This window comes from Pseudonaja textilis, chromosome 1, assembly GCF_049901715.1.
Source record: "Pseudonaja textilis isolate UNSWEBS1 chromosome 1, rPseTex1.2, whole genome shotgun sequence".
Lineage (NCBI taxonomy): Eukaryota > Metazoa > Chordata > Lepidosauria > Squamata > Elapidae > Pseudonaja > Pseudonaja textilis.
In genome coordinates this window covers 170,426,802-170,438,365 of record NC_141990.1, presented here as the reverse complement: position 1 = coordinate 170,438,365, position 11,564 = coordinate 170,426,802, and positions in this window count along the sequence as shown.

The following is an 11,564-nucleotide window of genomic DNA, read 5'->3' as shown; positions in this document are numbered from 1 at the left end:
TGCTGGCTTGTTCTCAGTGGTGGGCTGGAGAGGGGCACTTCATCCTGGCCAGAGTTGGCGCAAAGCTCTCCCACCTTCTGGCTCCACAACCCAAACCCCAGGAACACTGACGCCCCTTCCCTTCAAGGCCAGGAAGGGACTCCAGCTTTCCAGTGGAGGGAGGCTGCATTCCCCACCCAACTTTCTTTCCCTGTCTAGGGCTGTGGAACCAGGTCGTTGGTAGGGATGTCCCACCATCCCGACAGGGGGTGGGCGTGAGGCGCAAGGACCCCCAAAATGCCAGGTGGATCCAGTGCATGTACACTGGCCAGCTGGTCTGGGCATGCGCACCAGAAACCAGAAGACCAGGCACACTAGAAAGTGGAAGATCATGTGTTTTTTCAGTTTCCAGCCCACGCTCCGTTTTGGCACATGGTGCCAAAAAAGTTAGCCATCTTGTGCTTCTTGTTGTTCTAGTCTCCTTTGTTTCTTTATCTCTTCTCTCATAATCCTCTGTATTTCCTTTTCTTCCATTTCCTTTGTCCTTAATATATAATGAGCTTCCTTCCTTATTCGGTCTTTCTACGTCTGTTGCTTCTGTTATGTCTCTTTCTTCTTTCTCTTCTGTTTCTTCCTCATTGGTAAAATGTTGATTGTGGAATTCTGCTTTATCAACTGAGTCCAGCCTATATCTTTTTTCTTGCCAAGTGACCATAATGCCCTCTGAAATCAACCACCTGAACCATTGTATCTGGTCAGTTTTGTTGTCAAACATTTATAGGGTCTTCTTAGATCCCTTACCCTTCTTGGCACTTGTTTGAGTACCGATATCTATTTTCCTCTATGTTCAATCAGCTCATCTCTTGTTCTGTGTTGTATCTCATCCCGTATTTTTTTTTTTTTTACAAATTTAACATGTATCTCTTTTGGTTGTGCCTCCTCACGTAATTGGTCTGTACCCTGTATAGTTCATCTATCTCCATTATCATTTTGTCTTTTTCCATTCCTAATACTTTTGCAATTAAATTGGCCATCAAGTCCAGTAAGTCTTCCCCCTTTTCTTCCTTTACATTTTGGAAACGCAAACTGTGGGCTGCTTTTTCTGCCTCTAGGAAGATCACTGTTGTTTCAAGCTCTTAGTTTGTCTGTATTAACTTTTCATTTAGTTCAACTCTTTTTTCTTCCTTTTCCATTCTAGTTTCTGTTTGTTTCTTAATATCTGTTGCTGAAATGCTTTGAATTTTCCATCCATTGTCTGTATTTTTTCTTTAAGCTCACCTATGTTGTTCCTCATCACTCCTATCTCTTTTTTAGCTCTTCATGGTTCTTGGTAATTGTTTCTTGCATTAATTCTTGCATATTTAGTAACATAGTTTGCAGGTCTTTGAAAAAGTTTGATCTTTCCCTTTGTAGCATTTTCTCAATCGATTTTTGATTAGAAGGGCTTGATGACATTGCCAACGCCTGTGGAGTTGTTTTCCTTCCTACTCCAATCTTTGTTAGCTTAGTAGTGATGTTTAACAATCTTTTCATGAAGTTACTTTTTCTCAGATATTCCCATCTCTTTCCTTCATTTATTAGACCCTTCATTGCTTTATATCTTAAGTTTCCTTCCTACTCTGTATGTTGATATATAGATATTGCTATGTTTCACCAAGAAACGTTCCTATCACTCTTGATATCAATCATGATCCTATAATGTCTTTAACAATAATATTTCTTATTGACAATATTCTTAATTCATTAATTGATTGTTGATTAATTATTTAATTAATTAGTTGATTATTGGTTAATCAGTTACTTATAATGTCAATTTAATATAATACAATTACTATTGGTAATCTTATTTAATGTAACTATTAATCAGAAATAATGACAATAATAGATATTAAAGTATAGTAATAGATAATAGTATATGATCATTAATTTCTAATAGGTAAGACTAAAAGCAAAAATATTAACAATAAACAATAATAGCAAATATAATAACAACACTAGGCAATTCAGTATATTAATAATTCCACAACTGTTTTGAGAGAAAATAGTATTAATTCCTCCCCTCACTTTCCCCCCCTCACTTTTTCAGTTGCAGCTTGGTTTTTCTCTCAATGACCAGCAGGTGTCTCTCAATCTCAGTCTCTCAGTCTCTTTCACTGTAGTACAGATGCTGTGTCATTGTCTCTTAAGAGTCCATTTTAATTCAAAGATTTAGCTCCAAAAATGCCAATCTGTCAAAACTATTTAGTTCACTGTCCTGCTCCTTTTGTTGGACCACAACAACATAGCAATTTCAGGTTACCTTGTTAGGTTACCTTGTTATTCCAAATCTTTTGTGATTCTCTTCTTTCTTGCTTCCTGGTATTTTTCTCTGCTCTTTCAGTGATCTCTTCGCCCACAGTTAGTCTGTTGTACTAAATAAACTGTTCAGGATTACCTATATTATAAAAAAACTGCACTAGCTATAGGCTCTCTCTTACTTGTTTTCATTTTACATTATACATAATGGGGAATTTGTAATTTCTTCAGTTCTCTTTGGGGTTTTTTTTCCATGAGTGGGTGAGACATGAAGTACATATTGAAAGAGAAGATAGCCAAGTGCCCATTGGATTGTGGAAGGATATAAGTGAATAATAACATTAAATAAGTAAATACCATATTTTTTGGAGTATAAGATGCACTTTTCCCAAGAAAACAGTGGGTGGAAATGTCTGTGCGTCCTATACAGCAAATACAGGCCCATTTTTGGCCTCCCAAAGTCTCTGTGTGTCCTGCTATTGCCCTCCCTAGCATCCAGAAGCACTCTGCAGACCAAAAACGTGCCCTCAGGAGGCCTCCGCTGGTCCTGTTTTTGTCCTCCCTGGAGTCAGGGAAGTCGAAAACAGGACCCACAGAGGCCTCTGGAGGCCAAAAACAGGCACATTTTTGGCCTGTAGAGTGCTTCTGGACTCTGGGGAGGGCAAAAATGGGACGCACAGAGCAAAAAACTATTTTTTTATTTTCTTCCTCTAAATCAAGGTGCATCTTACAGTGCAGTGCATCTTATAGTCTGAAAAATGTGGTAAATAAAAATATTTTATAAATATGCTGTTTTTGATTTTTTGCTAACTGCATTTTCTGATAACTTTTCTTACTCTCATGAGAACAGAGAAATAGCTTATGGTGCCTAATTTATATTTTTTTATACTTTTCAAAGAAGAATGACCAGGCAATTATACAAAATAGATAGGACAATTTCACATAAATTAGTATGGATTTTCTATTTTTTTTCCTGAGTCTGAAGATCATTTGCATTTCATTTTTTTTAAAGCCCTTTTAAAAGCAATATAAAGCCTGTTTCGTTTACTCTACAGCTATCAGGAAGCTATGCAAGAAAGATTTTTGAGCAATAGGTTGTCCATTTCCTAATTAGGCTGATATTTTTTATTAGTTCAACTCAAAATTATCTCCTTTCCCAAAATGCAAATTTCCAAGTCCCAAACTTCAATTTTTTCTGCTAGAGAGACCTGGAAATATCAGAAATGTAAACCTTATCAGGAAGTTAATAAAAATATTGAATCTATGTAAATTTCAGAATTAATGTTATTAAATAGCTTCATTTGTTTTTCTACTATAATAGCAATGTGTTTTTTTAGATCTATAAATGATATAAAAATATATTTTCAGAATGTTTTTCAGTTCAACTAAAGCTACTTGGTCTAATCTTTGTGATTGACTGAAGTACTGAATCATGGTTTAATATATCATCAGAATGTAGAATGCATACTAGTTCTAGCTGGCACAACAACAACATAATGACTTTGGGGGGGGGGTGCTATTTTCAGGAAGATGTTGCCCAATTCTTTCATTTAGATGACACACAGCTTCAAAAAATAAATAAATGGATATTCTGATAAACACACTGTTCAGGAAGAAGTGGCAAATAGTCAACTTTATGCTAATAAAGCCATATGGCTTGCTGTATCATGTGAATTTCATATTTTGCTCAGACAGTAAAACCTTTATTGGAAGGCAGCTGGGTTGGTTTGGTCATACTCACCAGGCAAATTAACTGCACACCCAGAAGCTTCCGAATTTCTAGTCTATTCTCGGACTCAGTTTTGCTTTCCCTTTCCCTTCCCCCAATTTATCATGAAGTAATGAAAGAAACAAACACTGGCACACTGCCATAAATAATAGTTTGAAGTTCTTCCAATTTCTGTGTCACAAGATTGCTATTGCTCTAGGAAAGTCACTAAACTGTCTTGGCTGCCAGAACTGCATTGTAAATGAAACAATCTATAATAATTGCATCTGTTACCTTGTTTCTCACATCTTTTGTAAAAACAGTCAGGCCTAAACTGCCTTAGTTCTAAAAGTAGTCTAGTTTCACATCCATTTTCAATGTATCTTATTGGCTCAAACTGATATATAGATTTAGGCCACATTCTTAAGTATACCTTAGGGGTTAACACCTTCTCTAATTCCATTCAGTATAGAGTTAATGGGATTTGGGATAGTTAGTTAGGAATTGTGAGCTGTCCCCTTAAGGGAATGCATCTTGGTAAATGTAGTTAAGGTATCCTGGGAAATGTAGTCCATGTCATGTGGTCACATCTGTAATCCAGATTGGTCACTAAATTGACCCTTGCTGGGTCAGGGGAAGTCTCCTTCAGTCTTGCCTGAAGCCATTACCATGCGGCTGCTTCAATCATCATGGGGTTGAGACCTTATTATCTTCCTACACCACAATTCAGATATGCAAAGGATTGGACATTAAGAACCTCATCATAAATGTGAGTTGACAGGATGCCTGATGAACTAATAAAAAAGACTTTGTATGGATGCTTTGTGGAGTTTATCTATCTGCCTTTGTACAATATTTGTACAGTATTTATACAGGGCAGGCAGAATAGTGAGGCCTAAACTGCCTTAGTTCTAAAAGCAGCCTAGTTTCACACCCATTTTCAATGTATCTTACTGGCTCAAACTGATATATAGATTTAGGCCACATTCTTAAGTATACCTCAGGGGTTAACACCTTCTCTAATTCCATTCAGTATTTCTGCATATGGCAACAACAACTCTATAACAAAGAATAAATCAACAATTCACTACTTTAAATGAGTTAAGCCTCTGGACATAGCAATAGCAATTCTTAATTATATTAGACAAAACACAAAGACATGTGTTCCTAACAAGTATGAATATTCTATTATCAGTGGCTGAATAAATATATTTCTTTATGATTGGCAAATAAGCAATTAATATTGCTTCCCCTCCAAACCAAAAAGTATACTTCTGGAAATAATTATTTTTGTTTTTGTATGATATCCTGAAATATTGTTCTGACCAAACCTGGTTCCAAGAGAGCAAACACAAGACAAAGGCAGCAGCCCAACCTTTTAATGTTTCATCTATGAATTCTGTTTCTTCACAGATAAAAGGCTGCTTCCAACTTATTAGCTCTAACAAGAAAGAGCCTTGCCAAGGTTTTGCAAGTCTGCCAACAAACATAAGAAATAGTTTACAACACAAGAGTCTTCAAATATCAACTGTAATGTCCACGAGGCTGAGTTTCAAAACTTCTTTGCTTCCTACAATGTTCGCTTCACAGCTGGCTTTTAACTTCTTGAAGGAGGGCCCATTACCTTGCAGCCTTACTCCCAAGTCGCCCATGCTGTTGTAGCTGTTCTTTCCTGCGAGCAATCCTCTGTGGATGCGCACTTGGCACAGTTTCCTTGGGAACCTCATCGCTGCTGCCAGCTCCCATAATCTCTGAAGTCAGCAGTCCACTCCCTAATGGTCCTGGCCCCTCATCTGAGCCCTCGCTCTCCTCAGCCGTCCACACCTGCTGCTGGCTAACAACAACAAATATCTGTTTGCATCCATGCAGCTATCTCCCCAGGTTATCAGTGTTATGATATGTACAGAATAACCCTTGAGTAACAAGGATATGCCCATGGAAACGTTTATGAGAATAGTTATGAATAATTATCCGGCCACACACAGATACACTAAACTGAGTTAAAGTTTACTTTAAGAAATAGCACAGTCCAATAAACGGTCCAGGTCATATACGTTTTACAGTCCAAAGAATATCCAATTACAAAGTCTTCTTACCGGTTGCCTTTGTCATTTACAGTAAACAAAAATATCAAAGTATAAGCACAGCATAAATACAACAGAGAACCTTATATAGCAACAAAATATCAGAAAGACAGAATGTCAGAGAGACAGAATGTCAGAGAGAGCAAGCTATGATCTCTAGCTCCCTCTTATGATGATTTGCAATATAATCAACCAATCGGAATATAGTATAAATCAATACAGTGATTTTGTCTTAAAGCTACAAACATACATTGTTGGTTTATATATTGCCAACCCAACTAATTGGCGGACAGATTCCTAACAATCAGCTCAGAATTTTTGTGGAAGGCTGACAGAAAGGCACTGAGGTGAATATAAGTCAGGGACAGCATGTGGTATAAAGAGGACAACCAATAACTAACTGTGGGCATGCAGAAAATGATGGCTCTTATGGACACTTTCTGGAAGCAGCCAGTATCAAAATGATTTGGGACATATGAACGTAAATAAATAAATCCAACCTCAATTTGAATAAGATTTTTACAATTTTATGCAGAAATTTTTTTATCTATCTACAACTAAAACCCTCCTGTTTGTGTGTAACCTTTAACTAAGGATAATGGTGCAATATATTTTGAATTAAGGTAATTTAAACTGGCCAACTTATAGAATGCATCCAAAATTCAGCACTCATGACTCTTATAGAGTTGAAATTTGGAGATTTTTTTTTTATAGCCTTTGATTTATGTCATATATACACCTATTCTATACATATATCACTATCTCATTATTATCAGTTAAAACTTTCCTCTTATGCCTTATGATATATAATTTATCTATGATTAATCCAATTATACCAACAATTCCAACTATCATAATATTGTGAAGTATCTTTATTTTTTAGTGCCAGAGTCAGTTTGTCCATTTCTGCGCATTTTGAAATTTTATCAATAATCACTTCATCTGATGGAATTTGATGTTGTTTCCAGTATTGTGCAAAGGCTAATCTGGCCGCAGTTAATATATGTATTGTTATATATTTAGCTTTTTTGGAAATTTGTTTGTCAAAGATCCCTAGTAGGAAGGACTCTGGTTTATACTCAATCTGCTCTTTTGTAATTTCTTCCAACCAAGTTTGGATTTTCTTCCAATAATTTTGGGTTTCTGTGCATGTCCACCACATATGGAAAAAGGTTCCTTCTTTTTTCTTACATTTCCAACAATACGGACTCATGTTGGGGTGCATCTTCGCTAGCCTCGAAGGAGGGAGATGCCATCTATAAAACATTTTATAAAGATTTTCCTTGTATGCTACCGATTTTGTGATCTTATTATTCCTGCCCCAAACTTTTTCCCATTCTGCTAGTGTAATACTACGTCCTACATTCCGACTCCACGCAATCATATTCCCTTTTACAATTTCTTCTTCTAATTCTGTTTCTAGTAAATAATTGTAAAATTTTGTTATGCTTTTTTTGTCCGGTCCTAATAAAATCTTATCTAATTGTTGAAGTTTGTTGTTAATTCCAAATTCTTTCTTATCTTGTTTATACCTACTTTGAATCTGAAGATAAACCCATTGATCAATTTTTAATTCCTGGTCCTGAATTTCCTGCCTCGATTTCAAATTTCCTTGTGAGTCCAATAAGTCTTTATATTTAATCATTTTAGTAATTTCCAAATTGTTTGGGTAAATCATTGCCTCCATTGTTGAAATCCATATTGGTATTTTTATGTAATGTTTTTTCTGAATTTTCTTCCAAATTGTTAGTAGCGCGTCTCTAATTAAATGTCTATGAAAATATTTTTGACTGGTTTTCCCTATATCCCATAAGAATGCGTGCCACCCCCTTTGTAAGTCATGGCCTTCTAGAAATAATATTCTTTTATTAGTTAACTTCACCCAGTCCTTCAACCAAACTAATGAGGTGCCCATATGATATAACTCCCAGTTTGGGACTGCTAACCCTCCTCTGCTCTTTGTATCTTGCATTGCTTTAACATTTATTCTGGGTTTTTTCCTTGCCAAATAAATTTGAAGGTTGTTTTGTTGAGTTCTTCAAGAACTTTTGTGTAATTTAATTGGAATCGCTTTGGAATAAATATAGAAATTTGGGGAGAATGTTCATTTTAATGGTGGCAATCCGGCCTAATAGTGAAATTTGAAGTTTACTCCATGATTCTAAATCTTTCTTTACCTGATGTAACAATTTGTCATAATTATTTTCTTTAAGCGACTTACAGTGTGGTGTTAACCAAATTCCTAGATATTTCACTTTCTTTGTCACTTGTATTTCCATTGTTCCTTCTAATTCTATTTTCTGTTTTTCTGTTAAATTTTTGGTCATTAATTTAGTTTTTTTCTTATTTATTTTAAGTCCTGCTACTGCTCCAAAATTCTCCAGTTCTTTCATCAATTTTAGTCCCCTATCTATTGGTTCTTCAATAAAGAAGATCATATCGTCCGCAAATGCTTGCAATTTAAATTCCTCTTTCTTAACCGTTAATCCCTTTATATCTGAATTTTGCCTAATTCGCGTTAATAATGTTTCTAATGATAATATGAAGAGCAGTGGGGATAGTGGGCAGCCCTGTCTCACTCCTTTTTCTATCTTTATTGGGCGGGTGTGTTCCCCGTTTATTATTATATTAGCTTGTTGTGTGTCATAAATAGTTGTTATAATATTTTCAAATTTGGTACCCAGATTCAAATTATAAATTTTTTGAATTAAAAATTGCCAATTCAGATTATCAAAAGCTTTCTCTGCATCTAAAAACATGAGTGCTACTTGTCTCTCAGGGTGGGCTTCATAAAATTCTAGTACATCTAATACTATTCTTAGATTATTCTTTATTTGCCTAGCTGGGAGGAATCCGTTTTGATCTTCATGTATATACAAGTTTAGCAGTCTTTTTAATCTGTTTGCTATAATAGAAGTAAATATTTTATAATCAGTATTTAGAAGTGAAATCGGCCTATAATTGTTTATATATCTAGGATCTGTATCCTCCTTCAAGATCAACGAAATCAACGCCCCGCTCCATGAGTCCGGCATCCTGGCTGCTAGTAAAACATCATTAAAAACTTCCAACATAAATGGTCCAATTTGTTCTACTATACCCTTATAGAGCTCCCCTGGGATTCCATCTGGGCCTGGAGTTTTGTTATTTTTCTGGTTATCTATTGCTGATTTCAATTCTGATTCAGTAATGTCTTTATTTAATAGTTCTGCCATTTCTTCCCCAATTACCTTATCTTTAACTTCATCTAAATAATTCCTTATTCTATCTTCACTAACCTCTTCTTTTTTGTATAAATCTTCAAAGTATTTATGAATGATTTCTTTTTTCTGTTCTATTTCCTGGTATATATCTCCCTTGCTATCTATTAACTGATATATCATTCTCTTTTCTTTCTTTCTTTTTAATTTTTAAGATAGCCATCTTCCTGGCTTATTGGCATGTTCAAAATAGGTTTGTCTGGTCAAATTCAAATTTGTAATCATTTTCTCTTGTTCGATTAAATTCAATTTATGTTTAGCTATATTTATCTGATTTTGCAGTTTTGTATCTTTTGGAGTATTCTGTAGTAGAGTTTCTAGCTCCTTAATTCTTTGTTGTAGATTATTTTGCTGGGAATATTTTTCTTTATTTCTCTTGGCATTATAAGAGATTGTTATACCTCTTATTACCGCCTTCATTGTATCCCATATATTTTGTTTTGTAGTTTCTCAAACTGTAAAATAAATAAGAATCTTTTTAATTTTCCTTCTTTCTTTTTCTTTCTTTTTCCTTTCTTTTCAATCTTTTCTTTTCTTTCTTTTCTACTTTCTTTTTTTTCTTTTTCTTTCATTTATTTGTATATGTATTGTTCGCTGTTTTTAACTGTTAAAACTAATAAATTGTTTTTTAAAAAAAAGAAATTTGGAGAATTTTATAAAACTTTTAATGACATAAATATTATCATAAAACATTTAATGATATAATACAAAAGTCATAAAATATTTCCTGTGATCAACTCTTAAAGTTTAACTGTGCTATTTCAAGACTGATACATCTCTGAATATCACCTTAAATTTTTAATAACTTTTCCAGGAAGGCAGTAGATTAGAAGCTCTGCCATTTTTTTTGTTGCTGGTTTTCACAAAAAAGTTTTATTGAGTAAATTATTAAAAACATTGGACATGATGTGATCGTCCTGACAATTTTACTGGATTATAAGCTGGAGGAGAAGCAGGTAAAAGAAACAATGTTGCTGTGACCTAAAAATTTCAGGCATGGTATTAATTTGGATAAATGGCAAACTTTATGGGAGAGAAACAAAAAAATAACATTGTCCACATTGTATAAAGGAAACCTATATAAAATGTTTTATAGATAGGTGGCATCTTCCTCCAGAAAAACTGACCCAAATGTATCAAAATATATCACCCAATTGCTGGAAATGTAGCCAAGAATACAGATCATATTACCACACATGGTGGAAATATAGAAAAACTCAGGAGTTTTGTCATAGAATTCAGAGGTGGCTTGAGGAGATGGTAGAGCATAAAATGGAATATAAACCGGAATTTTTCTTACTTGGAATCTTAATAGAAAAATATAATAAAGAGATTTATTTAATAATACACGTGATCATGGCAGCAAGGTTAGCCTTTGCTCAAAATTGGAAAGATAAAGAAATTCCCAATGAAAGCGAGGTAATAAGAAAGATAGATGGATAAATTAACTTTGGAAATGAAAGATAAGGATGAGACAGAATACTTATGAAGTATGGGATAAATTCTATCAATGGTGGGAAAAAAGGAAGGATCTAGAATCAAAAGAAAGTAGGGTTAACAGAACGGATGATTACAAATAGAAAACATTGTATAAATGTATATAAAACATGTATTCTATGCCATAATATGTATGACAAACAGGATTGTCAGAAGCTCTGCCATTATTGAAGGCACTGAGGAATCTGGTAAAGAAATATCTCTGAAATTATGACTCAATAGTCATGGTTGTCTATTGTTGTTATTTTAATAATGGAAGAGTATAACAATGTTGAACAGGTTTTACTGACAATTCATAATTAAAGAAATGACTGGGTTAAAGTTACACTCAAAATCTGTGAATCTAGTCACTATGACTGCCACTCAAACAATGGTGAAAATAGACCATAATTTCAAATGGTTGATGGATCTAACTGCTGATTAGATTGATAAGGCAGCTTTGGACAGAATATTTACTACTGTACAGGAAAATAGTGCTGGTAAGCTTAGTTGGGCATACTGACATATGTAAGTTTTGGATTGAATTCCAAAAAGGTGCCTTGGAGCACAGAGGAAATACAAATGTAATATCTATGTACACTGAATAGAATCCATACCCAACACGGTGTCTGCCAGGACTCATTGTTTAAGTGTGGTCTTGTCTCTACCCCTCAGTGTGACTGTGGTGCTCCTCGACAAAATATTAATCACTTTGTGTCCGAATGTCCATCAAGAGCGTTTAACATTTGAACTACTATAAGT